Consider the following 19,690-nt stretch of genomic DNA (forward strand, 5'->3'; position numbering starts at 1 on the left):
TTTACAATATTTTGATTAGTGAATTACTGAAAAAAAAGACCTTTTAAACCGTTTAACTGATTGTATTAATCGGTCAAAATTATTCTGTCGGTTAACGGTTAACCGGTTAAAATGAGCATCCCTAATCAACACTCAACAATGTTCCGGCCAGAGCAATGTGTTTTTGTTGTTGCTCACTCTTTATTTATTTTATTGTATTATTTTTGTTTCTTTATCCTGGCTGAAGCAGTTTGTTTGTTGTTTCAATTTATATGAATATTCAGCCTGTTCTAGTTTAAATGGAAATATATTATTGTTAATAAGCTGAGTCTGAGAATTTTATTTATTTGATAGTTTATTTCACATTTCCTGTTTGTAAAGGCTAAATACAAATAAAATATGAACCTTATTTTTTTTTTTGTACTGTTTTTATTTTAAAAAAATATATATATAATTTTAATAGGAGGAGCCTGGAGGTATTATAGACTTTGCAAATTCAGTTTGCAGACATTTGTAGGTACAAACATCCATTGTGTGTGTTTTTCCTGAGGCTTTTTAATATTGTCCGTATCGATATCGGAATTATATCGTATCGACCAAAATTAAGAAATATATCGTGATATGAATTTTTGCCATATCGTCCAGCCCTATTTTAATTGTCACTCCTCTCTGTCCGGAGCACACATAATATACAGAATAACGTGCTTTGGATATATCTGTGTTAAATCGTTCAGAATTTTGGCAGGTAAAAAATAAGCTTGGCCGGTTGATTTTTTAATCCACCGGCCAACTTGGCCGGTGTGTCAAAAACTTAATTTCGGTCCCTGTTTGTAGAGAACTTTGCTAAACAAGTTAGCTAAACTGTTAACATGTTTATTAGTAGCTACCTGAATAATAAAACAGCTGGTTTAATGTCATTTGAAGAAACCTTTATTGCTCCCTTAAATACTGGGGTTTGTTACTCCCACACTGAATCACAAATATACAGCGGGACTTGCAATACACTGACATGAGCATTAAAGTCTGTGTTAGCTTAATACCCTAGAATATGTTTCTAGCCAGACACACAAACACAGAGCTATTGAGTTTTAAAACATAAAACAAACATTACAAATATTCTCTGCCTCTAGTTAAAAGAAATTTACAAAGATTATGAGGAAATTGAAAAAGGAAACTGAGTTAGTGTGCAGTCATAGATGGTGACGCTAGCTTTAAAAAGAGTCATTGAGCGCTTGGTGTGCCTTTAAAGAATAAAGGTTTCTCTGTCTGCTCTATTAGTCATTTAAAATTCATTAAAATTCTGACGCCCTCCTTCAGGGGACAAATGCGCAGAGACGGAACGGAAGAGCAGAGAAATAAAGCAAGGAAGAAAGTGGAACAGACAGTGGAGTATATTTGTTGGTCCAAATGTGAGTCTAAATGCCTTCAAAGTCTGTGTGTGTGTGTGTGATAGAGAGAGATCTGTGCAATTGCATTTGAAATCTTAGGATGTGTGTGAAGGATGGATGTTTCGGTGTGAAATAGACTGTGATCTTACAGGCGGAGGTGAGTGTAGTTTGCTGTCAGCAGCTGACAGGCCTTTGTGTTGTGTGTGAATGCACACACTCACGCCGATTGTCTACACTGAAAGCAACTGGCAATGTATCGCACTGTGCCGCGACATTTTAATAGTCGCTGCAAGTCGCTGTCAGTGAGTTGCCAAAGTGTCCAAAGCAATTAATTTTCCATGAGAGTTGGCGTTGACGAAATGCAACCATGCAAAGTGATGCAGGTGTTTTTAGCAGCACAGCAAAAACGAGAAAATTCAACTTTTGAAATGATGCCATGTTTTAGCATTTAGAAAAACTGCTTTTAATGTCCAAAGCCATTATGAATTTAAAGGGATAGTTTACGCAAAAATGAAATTTCTGTCATTAATTACTCACCCTCATTTCACACCCGTAAGACATTTGTTCATCTTCAGAACACAAATTAAGATATTTTTAATGAAATTCAAGAGCTTTCTGGCCTTGCATAGACAGCAACGCAACTGAGACATTCAAGGCCCAGAATGGTAGTAAGGCCATCATTAAAATAGTCCATGTGACATCAGTGGTTCAACCATAATGTTATAAAGCTGATGGGTTAAACTGAAGTGTAATATCATTATCATTATTAAGTGTAATTGCATTATCTTAATATTATAACAAATTGTACACTGAAAACCCTAATAAGTTAATTGGACTAAATTGATTGAGTAAACTCGTTGCCTCAATTTAACTGAGTAATGGAATCTTCCAAAACTTGCATATTTAAGTTTATTTAACTTGGCGGTTTTGTAGACTGTACTTAAATCAATCAGTTCAACAAACTTAGCACTTATTTAATGTACTTAAACGATTGTGTTCACTTGGTATTCATTTTTTTAAGTGTACTTATATATTTAAGTTAACTCAACATGAAAATGTAACTTAAAACTGTTAAACAATGTTCTTATATTTGACTGCAAGTCATGTCAGTAGTAGCACAACAAAAAACAAACAAAAAAAGCTCATAAAATGGTTACTGATAGTTAATAAAAATAAATAAAATTGAGTTGTTACCATTGTTGTGATTTACATGCTGAATGTTGAAGTCTGTGTGTGACTCACGCACATTACCCCAAATATTAAAAGATTATATAAACGCAGTTAAAAGCTTCTTATAGTGTTTATTAAAAAAAAAGAAAATCAGTAAAATTGTAAAATCATTAATCAGCATGAAAAACACTCATGATTTAATTACCTAATTACCTAAAAAACCTAATGATTTAATTAGAATATAGATCACCTTCTAAAAGCAATCTATTTATTACTTTTCTTTCTTTGAAATCAAAGAACTCTGATTTCATGCTGCATTGTTGCAACAACAAAAAGAAAACTATAGTAATATAAACAAAGTTCCAAGTGCCCAACCAAAAGTAACACTATTCACTATAATGGTGAGTATTTAAAAAAAAAAAAAAAAACCTTTTCAGGAAAATCAACATTAATTTATGTGATGTTCTCTCAAATATTTCAGTTGTATTGAAAATTCAACATTCAAGATGACTTTTTAAAATGATTTTTTTTTTCAAATGATTAATCATGATTTTGAGCTCACAACACTTGAAATCTTAAGTTTATGCATTTTGATAGTAAATAAGTTAAAGGAACTCATATTTTTAAATAATAGGTCGAAAATGCAAAATTTTAAGTAATGTTTAGTCAACATTACTTGATTGTATAAGTAAAGACAGCATTAGGGTTTACAGTGTAGGTCTCATTAACTAATAATTGCATGGATTTGTACACACAGGAGAACTCACCAAAAAATAAATCAATATAATAAATAAATAAATAAATAAATACTGTCCAACACCTGCATAGGCACATGAATTTGTTCTTAACCTCGTTATAATGTTAATGAATTTGGAGTTCTCTAAATGAGCGACAGTGTGCCCAAGCTTAGTAATTTGCATAAAACATGCCCAAACCATTTCCATGTAAGGCTTTTTCATACATCCTGTTTTTCGTCACTCTAAACAAACATATGATGTTCTGTAAAGACATTTATGCTTGAGAGCAAGTGCAGCAAGATACTTGAGCAATAGCAAGTCATTAGCATTCATTTGCTAGGGGTAGATACACACATCTGCGTTTTTTTGCAAGTTGCAACACAAGCTATAATGCAGGTATATAAAGTGGCTTCAGTTTTTCCTTCATTTTTCGTAAATTTAGAAGTTTTGTACATTTTGTTCATAAATACATTGGGCCTCATTCATGAAACTTGCATAAATATACAGTTATGGCCAAAAATATCGGCACCCTTGCAATTCTGTCAGAAAATGCAACACTTCTGTCAGAAAATGTTTTGGTACTCACATGTTTATTATTTATTTTTTATTTTTATTTATTTATTTTTTTGTTTGCTTTGGAACAACACAAAAAAAAAAGAAAAGTAAAATCTGATACAGTTCCACACAGAACCCAAAAAATGCACTGGATAAAATTATTGGCATCCTCAACTTAATATTTGGTAGCACCCCCCTTTGGAAAAAATAACTGAAATCAGTCACTTCCTGTAACCATGAATGAGTTTCTTACACCTCTCTACTGAAATTTTGGACCACTTTTCTTTTGCAAACTGCTCCAGGTCATTCAGATTTGAAGGATGCCTTCTCCCACCTGCTGTTCTGAGATCTCTCCACAGGTGTTCTATGGGATTCAGATCTGGACTCATTGCTGGCCATTTCAGAACTCTCCAGCGCTCTGTTTGTACCCATTTCTGAGTGCTTTTTGTGTGTTTCGGGTCATTGTCCTGCTGGAAGACCCATTTACTCTGGTGGAGACGTAGCTTTCTGACACTGGCCACTATGTTGCGCCCCCAAATTCTTTGGTAATCGTCAGATTTCATGATACCGTTCACACAGTCAAGGCCTCAATGCTCAGTGTGACACACAACACAAAGGTTGAGTCAACTTTTCTCCATTTTAACTGGTTGCAAGTGTGATTTCTATATCGTCCACACCTGTTACTTGCCACAGGTGTGTCTAAATACAAATTACAGGAGCATCACATGCTTGAAAAGCAGTTATCTCTTACAATTTTGACAAGGTACCAATAATTTTGTCCAGTCCATTTTTGAGTTCTGTTTGAGTTTAATTTTTCTTTTTTTGTGTGTTGTTGCAGTGCAAACAAAAAGAACAAGCATGTGAATACTAAAACATTTGCAATTGGAACAGTTGTCTGAAAAAAGTGTTGCATTTTCTGACAGAATCGCAAGGGTGCCGATAATTTTGGCCTTGACTGTATAGTTTGCCGAAAATAACACAGAATGTTTTACGCACCATTTACACATGGTAGGAAGCAGGTTTACATTTCTTTTGTACCAGATAACATTTTGAAAATACGAACATTTTCATGAATTCGAAAGTATACGTCAGAACGGCTTTATGAGCGATTAACACAAAAATTTGTTCTGCTCGTGTTTCATGAGTGAGGCCCATCGTATGCAGATTTCAAGCTTAAATATGTGAATGAGATCCGGAGGCAAGGGAGGCAGTGTCTCCTCAAAATGCTGGATGAGAAAAAAAATTGAATGAGAAAAAAAGTATAACATTAGTGTATAAATCACTCGTTTTCCTATAGAAACCTTGTCCAACAGCGAAAGTTACAGTAGGGGTCCACGTCTCTTGCCTCCCCTGAACCCATTGTGTTTTAACAGATTCCCTAAAGCATGCGGTGAGTTTGGTGGGGGGTAATTAAGAATGAATGGGGGAAAACCACATGAGAGGAGGCAATGCCTCCATTGTGATATAATTGGATATCACTGGTTATGTTTGGCTGTGATTGGTTAACATGATGAATCCCGCCTCTTGTTTTCGCGCGCGTTCCGTGTTCATGAATCAGTCTGAATAAACAATGTATTGGCGTTAATAGAAAGACTAGATTAATTTTACAAAGTAAACAAACAACTCACAAACAAATATAACCACTCTGTTACATCAAAATAAGACTTAAAATGGCATTAAAACATCTGTGGGAGTTTTTAGTAAGTAATCAACTTGGTGAAATTTAAAGTAATTTAACATACTTTTTTTGTCTCCTATATAGTGTGGAAGTAGGCATATTCAGCTTTAAAATCCATAGTCAGAGTATCAAAATATTCTATGTTCTACTTTTTTCATCTTTCAGTTTGATTGTTTCCTGTTGTACTATCTTTTCCTCAATCCTCTTTCTGTTTTCTTTGTTTTGTGCCACTTTTTTCTCGCTATCGTTCTTTCTCCTTGTTTCATTCAGGTCCTCTCAGGAACTCTTGGATTAGTAGCTAAAGCTAATGAAATGTAATTACTGGGTTTGTCGATAAGAATCGATCCTACGTGTATGTGTGTGTGAGCGTGTGTGTGTGTGTCTCAGATAGGCCTTATTTTCTGCTGGCTGTCCGCTGAGATGCCTGATAACATTGACCTGGCGGCTGAGGTCTCAGGTAGGCCTGTCTGACTCTTATCAAATCAGTCAGATTACACACACAAACTTGCCAGCACACACACATACAAAAAGAACTCCATCAGGGCTACTGATAGCGTGATAGATTTTCCTGTATATCCGTGTGTGGGTCAGTGTCGGCTCATGGCTCATATACTGTATTTTTAATGGTTATGTATCACTTTGTGTTTCAGGGAAATATTGCTTTGTGTCTCACTGAAAATTTCAAATGAAGTTTGTGAGTTTTGCTTTTAATCCCTTCTGTTCCTGCCAATGCCTCCATGTGACTCTTGTCTTAGAAAACCTGGCTTGTGTCTGCTTGTTTTTGACAGATTCCATTCGACAGCTCTCACGTTGTTCGATATGCCAGTCTGTTCCAAAAAATCTTGAATGCACTGCTCTTGCGTCTTCCTCTCCATTACTGTTCATCCAGACGGTCTTGGCTCAGATCTAGGTTTGCGTGATTACTATTATGGACTTCAGTCCAAAAAATAATAAACTGCATTAACATTAATCAGGTGATTTAAAAAAGTTTGTGCTGCATTTGTGTAATTATTAAAAGAATTGATTGATTAAAACTCAAAAATTGCCAATGATTGCAATGGTGGTTTGTGAGGAGAATGATTAGACTAGGCGTTCTCAACTCTGTCCCTTGAGGTCCACTTTCCTGTAGAGTTTAGCTCCAACCTTGTTCAGACTCACCTGTCTGTAGCTTTCTAGTGATCCTGAAGACCTTGTTTAGCTTGTTCAGGTATGTTTGATTAGGGTTGGAGCTAAACTTTGGAGGAAAGTGGACCTCAAGACCCAGATCTGAGAAACCCAGGATTAGACAGTTGCCACCAAATGCAGTTGATAGTCACATCTACTCAACTACTTGATGCTCCACCCACTTTTACCTGTCTAGCCCGCTCACCATTGCTCCACCATTCACTAATGCTTTGCTCTACCTACTTACCCATTCATTGGCCCTTCGCAAGTATCTCTCCCTTTCATCATTGCTCCTCCCACTCACCAGTGCTGTGCTCCACCCTCTCACTAATTCCCCCACCTACTTCTCTTCTAAACAGTAGGTGAAAAACAATACGTTAAATGAGTAAAATGTCTAAATTCATAATTTTCGTAAAACAATAGGTACCTGTACCTGGGTATTAAGACTTGGATAGCCTAATATAACATAAATTACGTCTCTTAAGGTCTGCACACAGTCCAAAATTCTCATCTGAAATTTTCACACTGCTTAAAGACTTCTTAAAGACCCGCATCTTTGTTCTTTCCACTTTAGCCCTGATGCCTTTGAGGCTTTTAGTAGACCATCAGCTGCTGAAAGAGCATACAAATGCCGGAGACGAGAAACGTTAGATGCCATCTTGGCAGGATATAAACCTGCTGGCGTTTGTAATGATGCCACAACTACTGAAGGAGTTTGTCAGCATGGATTTCACTCGATATCAGGAGGATTTTAGACTATCCATGGTATGGCATTTTGGTTTAAGCCTATGCTTATATCCATTGCCACCTGTAAGCTCTTTCAGTAGCTGTGGTCATATCAGTATTTTATTTTCCAAGTTGTGTTATGGTAAAAATAGCAACAGGTAGCACCGATCACTCACTGTGTGATACCATTTCACATCATCAAAATAATGGCACATCTAATTTCGAAGTGTGCATCCGATGGGCATTTTACTATCCCACCAGGCCACAGAAATGGAGTTGTCAATGACAATAAAGCAACTCAGCTGATGCTGTAAGTCACATGACAATGTGGAAGATGTAGTACATACAGATTTATTTCACACTATACAAACTCACACTCTATAGAACATATGTTTTTAACTTTTTTTTGTAATGTTTCAGTTCTCTTACCAGTGTCCTACTCATTATTGCTTCTCTTCTAGTTTCTGTTACACTGTTTTCCATGCCATGATTAATGTCTTCTTACTGGTTCTAGCTTGCTAAATATGCTCTCAATGATTATCTCACTGAAACCATAATTGAGTATCATTTGGTCTATTTTCACCATCAATCTCACTTTCGGTGGTAAGAGCCACAGAAAGAAAAATAAAAATATTCTCTCTTTAAAAAGGCCTTGCTTTGACATCTCACCATGAAACATCTCTGTCCATCCATTTACCACCTGACCATAATTCTCAGAGCTCTGCTCAAATGCCATCTCGCTGCTGCGTTCTAGTTTTCTACAAAATGTTATCTCCCACGAGAAATCACAGTAAATTTCTGCCCTTCTGCATCAACCTCTTTTGCTCCCTTATATTTTATTTTTAGTACAAACTGACCTCACCTCTCCCTTTTTTGTGTCAATTTATTCTGTAGACTGTGCTGGTTACTATTACTCTGAAGAATTAAAACCCTGGATCCTCTCATTACGTAATGCGTGGTTTATGCCGACTTGTGGGTCATGAGCATAGAAAGCCAAATGCAAAAATAAGTAAATAAATTTGTACATTTAACATGTTGTTGTTAAAACTTTGACACAGGGTTTGACTAAGGCTTATTCTCTTTTATGACAATCTGTTATCCTTTGCTAATTCTGAATTTTTTTTCCCAAGTTACACAATGAGACCAAGTTGTTCCATAGTACACTCAGGCCTTCTTCTCAGAGCAGACATCCATGACAGTTGGAAGACAGTCCCCATTGATGAACTGCTCCAGGCCCTTTCTATCTGAGGGTAACGCTGTTCCTGTACAGACAGTAATGGAGCAATTCGGGAAGCTCTGTGACACACCTGTAGAAGTTGGAGAGGATGGGGGTTTGGAGACCAGCGCTCACCTTAGGAAGAAGTTAATAAGGAGAAGTTCAGTGCCCATGAGAGGTTGTCACTGTCAGTGAATATATACTCGATGAATATAAAGTTGTCGTATCCTGTTCGCAAGCAGATCATCTAGACCATTGCATAGCCATTCACCAAAATAGAGAGCAGTTGAGTGAGGGAGGTCTTATCTAGGTGGAAGGTTCAGATTTAGTTAATGAGTAGGCATGTCAAGCGAGCCAACATGTCAGAGAGGAAAGTTGAGATCTTTTCTGTGATTGGTGAGGCGGAAACTTCCAAGACTCTTTAACTAGAACTCTGCAGACCAAATCGTCAGCATGGGTTTGCATGAAATCTACCATCTTTTCGTATATATAGGATTCTGTGATTCATTACCTGTAATGACCATTTGGCCAGATAGCTTCACAATAATAATCAGCTTATTTTCCCTCATACTAAAGATGTACGAAGTCCAATTCAGGTAGAAACCAGACTGCCAGAAACTGGCCAAAATCTCACCCAGCAAGCACAACTGATTTCAGCTACCAAAGTAAGGGTTAAGGTATTCAGGATTGCTCCAGGACAACTATACTTTGGCCACAATTTTTTGTCGTCAGAAGTGTCCATGGACAAAAACCAGGCTGTGCGCAAACCGTCCACGTACAACAACGCAGACGTGAAGTAAATTATTGATCCCGGGCGAGGCCCCAATTTGTGTTATGACCTGGCTCAAAATCACAACATAAAAAGGACACTTAACAAAACTGGTTTCAATAAAGATGAAGTTATTTAAAGCAAAACAAGTTTAGGGAAATTAACACAAGAACACATCAATAAATGGTTGGAAATGGAGATGTGGAAGCAAGATGAGAACAAACCCCCCCCAAATCTCACTCTTCAAACAAAGAAACAAAAATGAGAGCTAGTGAGGCAAAATCCAGGAGCTTCTTAAATAGGTTGCCACAGGTGTTGCTCCTTCCCAGCATTGCTGTCCCACCCACCATGGAGGTGTGTCTACTCTGGAACTCTTACAAAAAGAAACACAAACAGAAAAAAAGGGGCAAGGCTGTAACATTTGGTTCTAGGATTCACTTGCTGTAGAGAGTCTCGCATTGCCCTCATACTCTCTGTAGTCCACTAGTAAATATTAGGACCTAGGTCATTGGAGCTTTTATGTGTACACTCACCCAGTTCTTATCTGGATTCCTTCCGAAACAGTTTTCACCTTCTGCCATCCTTCCTCTTTCTCTGGTTTCCCCTCTCACTCGGAGTGTTTTGAGACGTGCGTGTTTCTGCCTCAATGGCATGCTAAACTCTCCACTTCACAGATAACGTTTTCCCAACATTGTCCTATAAATTCCCTGCTGGGATGGCAACGTTCTATCAATATATCAGTAATAGACTCACACAGAGCGGATAACGTTCACACAACGTTGCCATCAGCACCTCCCACGGTGCTGTTTCTCTTTGCTGAGCCTGTTTCAGAGGTCTACGGTTTACCTTTTGTGCCCACAGAGATGTTGCAGACACACTGCTGGGTTTAGGCATTTGTGTGCATTTGTGCCGTTTCTGCCATGACTGGCTCAGTTTTCGAACAAATTTTTTGCAAAAATGGATCTGTTGGGTGAACAAATAATTTACACATTAGCTGATCTTCACTGTTGTGATGTAATTTTGCTCTCTGCAATGAGTGATTAATCAGTTCAAAATTGATGATTGGTTCAAATACAACAGAACAGAACTGATTGTCTAAGAACAAAAATGGTGGATTTAAGAGTAGCTATGATTAAAATGACTTGAAGTGTCTATTTACACTAAACGCAGATAGTCTGCCTTGTTGGCAGAGGCTATATATACACTAACTCCGCCCACCAACAATTAGGCTTAGACAGCATAGCAAAAGATGCCTGTTAAGCAAGCGCTCTAGTGGCATAGGTAGTAAATCGTGTTGCAAATGTGTTTTTGATGCGATCGACCCAAGTTCAAATCCGCTTTTTGCAGAAGTTGTTCTTCTCTCTTTTTACATCACATATTACATCGGAAAGGCATTTATTTTCAATAAAAATGAAGGAAATAATTAAAAAGTGCAAAATAATGTACCTCACGGGTGTTTAACGGTTAGGGTTAGGGGTAGGCGTAGGGAGGGCTATATTGTCCCAAAGTGGCATCCATTTAATAATTTGAAAAAAAAATAAAAAATATATATATATATATATATATATCAACCCGAGTTCGAATCCACCATTTCCCTTTTCACATCACATATGGTATCGGAAAGGCATTTATTTTTTAATAAAAATTAAGGAATTGAAAATTGGAAAATAATGTCCCACACAGGTGTTTATCGGTTAGGGTTAGGATGCCCAATGCAGCGTCCATTTAATAAGTTCAATAAAAATGATAATTTACCCTCAGTACGTTATTATTGCGTACTGTTTATTATGTACTACAATACTGAGGTGCAGATGTCTGCCACTATTTTCACTATAGTAGTATAAACAGTATGTAATTACTATTATTGCAAAGAAAATATTTATATTTTTACATAGTGTAAATAGAATTTGTCACTATTTGCACTTAGTGTAAATAGTGTATCACTGAAAAATACTGATATTTTCACTAAGTGTAAATAGAATTCATTGCTATTTGCACTTTTAGTGTAAATGACATCTAATTTAATAACTTAAAGGGTTAGTTCACAAAAAAATTTCCCCTTTATTTACTCACCCTCCAGGCATCCTAGGTGTATATGACTTTCTTCTTTTAGATGAATCCAATCTGAGTTATATTAAAAATGATCCTGGCACTTCCAAGCTTTAGAATGAAATTGGCAAGTGTTTCTCTTCATCAGTCCAAAACAAGTCCAACAAAGTGCGTCCATCCATAATAAAAAGTTCCTCACACTTCTATACAGGATATACAGTATAGCATTTTGCATTACCATATGTATAAAAAGCTTTAAATTCAAATGAATGATATACATGTACACAACTCTAGCTATAGATAATATACCTAAAACAGAAACTAAAATAAGCAAAATAAAAATACCAGTGAAATAAAAACTAAAACTAACAAAAAACATTATTGAAAACAGTTAAACTGAAAGAAAACTCTAGTATTAAAATAAAAATACTGAAACACGGGCAGATGATAACTTTGCCGTAGGCGTTCCCCAACCCCAAACCTGAAGATCTCTCACAATTGCTGCATACTGTAAACAAACCTGTGGAGATATAGACTAAAAACAAACTATTTTCTCATACAAATGATCTAGTTCTAAATGAATGCGGCACTGAGCCAGGCTGTTCACTTGTTGCTTGGTACACACAGATCAAAGAGTGGCTATTACTGCTGTGAAAAACAGACATGGTAATATGTACCCCGTTTACGCTGTTACAAACAAGCTAAACTAACAAACACTTTCAAAACTATTAATAACCTTGCAAATATGAATCACTGAATCTTTAGTAAATGATGAAAGGAATTTAGTCTTGTAGAGCAACAATTTGTGTGTGTACGCAACAAATATGGGGTGAAAGTGAACATAAAAGAGTGTGGGATGAAAAGTGAGGTTTAAAGGAATAGTCCATTAAAGTCCATTCATTTTTCCCCCTGTTCATTTTACAGCAATTAAACTTTTTTTGGACATCAAGTACAAAACCTGAAGCACATTTAGACTGTCTAATACCCACATGTTCATACATTTCTCTCTGTCCAGTTCATTTAACCTCATTTTGATATTAGTGCTCATATATATTCTATGTGTGTGAGGATATAGGAGGATGTGCAGGATACAGACGATGCGTGTGTTTGTGCGTTAGAGAGCCAAGGCTAAAAGCCTTCCAATTAAGAGATGCTCCACGGGCCTGGCGTCTGGCCCATCTTCACCTATGTTGCCATGGCAACTGTCAGGTGGATTTCCTGGTGGCTCTTGGTTGAAGTTAGTGTCTCTTGTTTTGTCTCTTTATTTCTTTTTTGCTTTTAACTTCATGTATTAACCCTTCTTTACACTCCCTCCATTTTCTAATAATTCCCTGCTGTTTTGTTCTTTTGAGAGAGAAAAAAAAAGGTAAAAAGAGAATACTGTAGTGTCTATTACGACAGACTGAGCTGCAGATTCATTGTTTCAGTGTGCTCAAATAAATGGCTGTAATAACTGTCTTTTATTAGTGTTATTGTTCTGAAGTCATGCTCCACTGATCTATATTTAATGTGGAGCTACAGAGAGCACGCCACACACACTGCAGCCGTTTTGTCAGTTAATGACATTTTGATCTTTGTACAGTATATTTCAAGAAGTGTCTTCCCAGTGGAAAATTGGACGGTTTATAGGTTGCTCTTTCATAGATTAGTAGACTTTTATTTTCTGTTTCAGCTTTGTTTCAGATGTCCTTAAATTACCTGAAATCAACACAAATGAGTCACTTGTGGACGTTTAATGAGAATACAGCTTTAAAGTTAATATTATAAAAATTATGAGAAGCCAGATCTAAGCATGGTTTGAGACACTAGCTGCGTTTCCATTACGGAGTTGCACAAACCTTTTGCAATATTTTATAAATGCCAATAAAAAAAGTAAAAATAAAATTGAGAAATGAAGTTTTCAGCAAAAAATGGGAAACTTTTTATGCACTTTGCCTGTTCGTTTACACAACAATGATGTTTTGGGGACTGAAAACGCATAATTTTGAAAACAGAAAACCGATACGGGAATTTTTGAAAAGGGTGACGTTATACACCTGCGTAATATGTGTCGAATTTTACTTCCCTACAGGTAGTGTTTTCTAACAAGGTTACAGCGCCAACTACTGGCCTGGCATACGTAATACAGCATTTTTGATAGTTTGCGCGGATATGTGTAAATGCGAATTGTTTTAACAACGTTGTCGTGTATACTTGAAACTTTTTAAAAGCGCAAGGGAAAAACTTTCCATTTTTGCCTACATCGTTGTCGTGTAAACATAGTCTAAAACTTGTTTTTTTCCTCCTGCGCTAAGTCATGGTGACAGATGTTGGTAGGTTTAAGTATATCGCAGCCACTGCACTAGCCACTGCTTTTAACCCCTAAATGCATACCTTGGGTCTTTAGTAAGCCGGGACATCATTATTCCTCAATCTATTCATTATAAACCATAAAGCAAGAAAAAAAAAAAAAAATATATATATATATATATATATATATATATATATAATTGAAAAGAATGTCTATTTTCTTCTTATTTTTAAAAAAATAAAAAGTATTAGAGGTCGCTAGAGACCCAAGGTGTGTATAAGTTTATTTTTTCTGCACAAACGTATTCAAATATCTGATGACTCAGTACACGCAATTCAATTTTATTCCTCGAGGTGGCATTGTTTAATAGAAATAATGATGTGATGTTTCACTCATAATTACCAAATACATAAACCAAAAGAATATCATCTGCAAAAATTGAACAGGTTTTAGTGTCTATACTGCAGAGCAATTACTGTATGCCATAAAATATAAATGTCACTGTCATTTGGTGGTGGATGTGGTGAATGAGCTGCCAGCGATCAAACTATTGATTTTGGAGTAATTGAAAACTATAGTTTTGCGGATATGGTTGAGACCGCGAATGTGAGCCAGAAGTACACTCTGACGATGATGCCGATAGTGCAATCATCTGCTCAAATGAAACCTTTCTACATTTCAAAAGGTAACAGCATATGCTTTGTTTTATTCTTCTGTAATTGTTCTGAAAACATCAAGAGAACAGTTAAAGATCCATCCGTGCTGGATATATGGGTCTGGGTTGCTAAAGACCCAAATATGTAATAATGATTGGTGAAACATTCATGCATTTAAGGGCTATATCTTTAGCAAAACAGCATGAAGAGCCGCTTTTGGGCTGCTTCTGAAACATGCCGCAGTGTGGCTGGTATAAACACAAGAACTGACTAGAGCGACCGCGATCAGCTATGGTGGCTGTGTCAGACCCGCAATGTGTATCTGAACATTAATGAGAGTGGCCATGTATGAGGGGTTTCTTGGAGGGTATAGTACATTAAAGAATGATCTTGTGACTTTTACGTATGCCAGGTGATCTATATATGTGGAACAAAAAAAACCAAATTCTATTGCAGTTTTGCGAAATATTCCTTTTTTTTAATAGCCTAAAAAACCACCTCATGCAAGTATAAAAACTTTATTGGAGTTTTTGCAAAATAAACTGTGTTTCCATTGCCCTTCAAATTGCGCGAATTGAAAATACACCCAATGAAAACACGTCAATTTCCCAAAAACTCTATATATCGTAAACAAGTTTTTACGCTCATATGAGGTGGTTTTTCAAGCAATTCGAAAAAGGAATGTTTTGCAAAACTGCAATGTAAACTTTTTTTTTTTCCCTCAGTATTTACAGCTCACTTGGCATATGTAGTCACATGATCATTCTTTAATGTATTATAACCTCCAAGAAACACTTCATACGTGGCCACTCACAAGTATAAGAGGCTTTCCTTGAAAATAATGCTTGAATAACACCTTATTTACACTGTACACGTTTGCAGCACATTATGGAACGCACAGTATTAGAAGCGCCCCAGAAGCAGCTCTTGCTAAAGATAATGTCTACGTCTCATTCAATTAAAAATAATGGGTAGTGCAGTGGCTGCGATATACATAAACCTACCAACATCGGTCGTCATGACTTATCGTGAGAGGAAAAAATTATGTTTTAGTTGCATAACATTGGTTTATGTTAACACCATCATTTCAAGAGTTTTGCACAAATCTGTAATCAAAATGCACCGATTGACATGTTTCAATGGCATATTTTTAATTCACAATTTCATTTTGTGCAGTTTGAAAGGTAAAAGCAGCCACGGTTGAGATTGATAGTGTCCTTTCTCAGGAGAAACATCGGAGAAGCAACAGACTTCAGCAAAAGTCTGTTTGCTCTTAATTTATCTCTGCTGTGATCTAGTAAAAATTGTAGTTACATTATATTACAAATGTAAGATATGTGTTACACTATATTTTACAGCCTTCTTGTTACAGTGTAACATTGAAGTACTGAGTAATAATAATTAACTACATGTACTTGGGATGAGGGTTTGGTTAAGGGCTAGTTGCATGTAATTATGCATAATTTGTGCATGCACATGTAACATGATGTTGATTATGCTGATTAAAAATAATTATTTTAAAATAAAAGTTTGAAATTAGTTCAAAGTTAATTATCTCATGTGCCAAATACATGTGGAATTTGGCTTGGGCACGTACATAAACTAAACTTACTGACCAGATGGCCTGTAATTAATTAATCAAGCAGACTTTTTTTTTTTTTTTGATATGAGCAAATCTAAAACAAAGAGATTCAAACTTATACTTACTTAAAAGAAATAATCTTCTGAAACTTATAGTGTAATCACTTTCCTGGTGTTGTGCTGACTAAACAAAATTGAGGATCAAAGAATGAGTTCCCTGACAATTATAAACACTTTAGAAAAACATTGCTGTGTTTGTTTGAAGATACCAACCAATCTGACAAAGCAACACTGGCTTGACCAATCGTGTGCATTTGGGGTGTTTTAATCTGTTTGACTGACCAATGGCAGAGAGTTGTTGAGAAAACTGGTTGGTGATGCAACTGCCACAGAAATATGACCTGCAATAGGGATAATTCACCCAAAAATGAAAATTCTGTCATTCATTTCTCACCCCTCATCTTCGGAACACAAATTAAGATGAAATTTTCGATGAAATTTGAGATCTTTCTGACCCTGCATAGACAGTGTGACATCAGTGGTTCAACCTTATTGTTATGATGAATTAAAAGTTTTTGTTTCAGACATATTCTGTTTTAATGAACATTAATAGTTCCATTTCCAATCTTTCTCTTTCTCGCACAACCACATGTACATGTCTTGAGTCCTGCTCCCTGTGGTGCTGGCAGCTCTGCTCTGAAGACACATCCTGTCCCTTCACTCCATCTGCCACACACACACACACGCACGCACACAACACCCCCAGAAGGGTCGTCCGTCACCACCTGTCAGATCCAGAGTCCCTTGCAGTCTTTCTCTCTGCCTGTCTCATGCCCTTCCTCTCTCTCTCACACACTCACTCACTCACACACACTGTCTCTCTCTCTCTGGCATGTCCCTCTTGACAATGTAATTCCGCTTTGTCAGTAAATGTCCACCTTTCTGCTCTCTTTTGTTGGAACTGTCCTTAAGTGTGTTGGATGCACTCTTGGAGGCACTATGCGTGTTTTTTGCTGCCTCGAGCGCCAGTTTATTTCTTCTTTGCAGCATGCCTGTCTGTGTAAAGTCAAAGACACTACCTTAACGCGCTTTTCTGGTTTTATGTGCACTATTTCAGTGCAAATTATCACAAAGAAAAATGTAAATTTGTATTATTTTTTATTAAAGTGTGATAACTTTTGGCACTTTTTTTTCTATCTATTCTATTCCAGCCCATCCCCTCCAACAATATAAAAAACAATACTATTTTACTTTGAGATGCTACACTTTTAGAGAAAACAAACTAATAAACAAAAGGCACAAAGCTGTCACTGAGGCAATACCAGTGGTATAAAAAGGTGCAAAAGCTAAAAACCAAGGTACAGACGCTAAAAGGTACATGTTTTTACCTTATTTACATCTAAATAGTGCAACCGGTTACACTTTATTTTGATAGTCCACTTTAGGCATTCTATAAGTAACTTTGCAACTACATGTTAACTAATTCTCATTAATTTGCAACTACATGTCTACTAACTCTCAGAGCGGACTGTTAGGTTAGGTTTAGGGTTAGTAGAATGAGTTGACATATACTTGCAAAGTTTAGTGTTTGAAGATATTAAGCAGACAGTCTACTAATACTCTAATGACTAGTTGACATGCAGTTGCAAAGTTACTTACTGTTAGTAGAATGTCTAAAGTGGACTATCAAAATGTCCAAAGTGTCACCATACAACCTGATCTCATGGCAGTCGTACAAATTTTACAAGGTGGCCAGTTTTTGCAAAATCGTACGTATACTTGTATATTTTATTCGTATGAATTTGTACGAATGAGCTAAACCTACCCATTAATGGCATCTAGACAAATCGTACAAAATTGTTCGAGTGAGTTTGTACGAAATTTAGTTTACATACAACCATATATATTGTATACTTTATATTGAGTTTTAATGATTCAGATGAACTGATTCTTAAATCGATTTTTAAGATTCAGTGAAATAGAGAACATTGTTTTGGATTATGTGAGATGGCTATGGAAGCCTGTTTCTGCCACTGAATAAAAATAAAAAAGGTAATTGTGACTTTCTGAGAATTTTCTGACAATTTCTTTTCACTTTTTTTTTTTTTTTTTCGCAATCGCAAGTTTACAGCTTACAATTATGACTTTTTTTTGTTTGTTTGTTTGTTTGTTTTCAGAACTGTGTGATACGAAGTCCCAATTCTGTCTTTTATTTCTCTTTTTTTTTGCCAATTTATAAAGTCAGAATTGGGAGATATAAACTCAAATCTATTTTTTTTTTTTTCCTCAAAATTGCAACTTTATATCTCGCAATTGCAACTTTTTTCAAGAATTTGAGAAGTTATATCTTGCCATTCTGAATTTATAATGCGTTGGGAGTTAAGTCAGAATTATATAGATATAAACTTGCCATTTTGAAAACATATCAGTCTTTTTTCACCTCAGAATTGGACTATATATCTCGCAATTGTTAGTTTATACAGTATCAGTATACAATTCTGAGTCAAAAAGTCAGAATTGCGAGATAAAAGCTCGAAAGAAATATTGAGAAATTGCAGATTATTGAGGTCTTTATTGCGTAATTCTCACTGTTTTTCTCACAATCGGGAGTTTATATCCATGCAATTCTAAGAAAAAAGTCAGAATTGCGAGTTTGTATCATGTAATTCTGAGAGAAAAAGACGCAACAACCATTTTTTTTTTCATTGTCGGAAACGGCCTTTCATAGATGGGAACAATATAATATTGGGAATAAATTAATCCATTACTACTACTAATAATAATACTAATAATAATACTCTTAACAGCGAATAATTAAATAATTTGAAGCACTTTATATACCTGACATTGAAAACTTTAATAACCAGCAGTTTTACTACAAAAAAAAAAGTGAATTATGTTGTTAAACCAGTGATGATGAATCAGACATCATTAAAATTCCTGAAATCAATCCACATCTAAAAATATATGCACATTAGCTTTGATCTGTATATAATAAAGCATGGCATATCTTCACGCTGTAATACAGTCAGCTTTACATCAGAGCTTCATAATTCAGTCACTCGGGCAGTTGTGATGCAACGTGGGTCGTCTTGGCATTAGGTAACTTCCCTTTATAGCGTTCCTTTTTATTTCCTTATTATTTTAGTGCATTCTCTCTGATTTCACTGGTGGGATCATAAACAAACAGAAAAATACATAAACATCTGCTTATGTAACGTACAATTTTCCAACTGTTTTTATTCAGTTCTGTTTCTAGTCAGTTTGAATGAAGTTGAATTTAAATTTACGATGAATTCATAGCATTTCATAACATTTGCTGTTTATAATGTTTCAAACAGTATTAGTACTAGTATTAGTTTTATTATATGGGTAAAAAATAGCTTTATTGTATAAAGGACACAGTGTTTTGGCAAAAGGTTGTGAGTAACCTGTGACTGAAATAGTTTTAAACTTATAATACACATTCCTGGCTTCCTTCATCACACTTGTACGGACAGCATGATGCCTCCCCCGTTGCGGTACGGTTGCTTAGCGACCTCAGAGCGCATGAAGTATATGTTATATACTATTTTAAGGCACTGTACAAAAGTTCACTTTGGTAAGTGTTCAGCCTCTCTCTACACTCACCTTAGATTATTATGTGCTGTCAGACTGTAATTAGATTGAAGATCAATTACGGCAGATGAATTACTTTTGATAATTCTATGGGAGTGTGTGAGCGAGCGAGTG

At 36.0% G+C, this 19,690-nt stretch overlaps 1 long non-coding RNA gene across 1 annotated transcript in view; it reads left to right on the forward strand.

Annotated features, from left to right (window-relative positions):
* The first annotated feature begins 1,323 nt into the window (after positions 1 to 1,323).
* The window catches only part of LOC127163933 (uncharacterized), a 51,696-nt gene continuing 33,329 nt past the window's right edge, over positions 1,324 to 19,690 (forward strand). The window contains exon 1 of the long non-coding RNA XR_007827559.1: positions 1,324 to 1,388. This is a non-coding gene — a long non-coding RNA (uncharacterized LOC127163933). The remainder of the gene's footprint in view (positions 1,389 to 19,690) is intronic.

This window comes from Labeo rohita, chromosome 4, assembly GCF_022985175.1.
Source record: "Labeo rohita strain BAU-BD-2019 chromosome 4, IGBB_LRoh.1.0, whole genome shotgun sequence".
In the NCBI taxonomy this organism is placed as follows: Eukaryota; Metazoa; Chordata; class Actinopteri; order Cypriniformes; family Cyprinidae; genus Labeo; species Labeo rohita.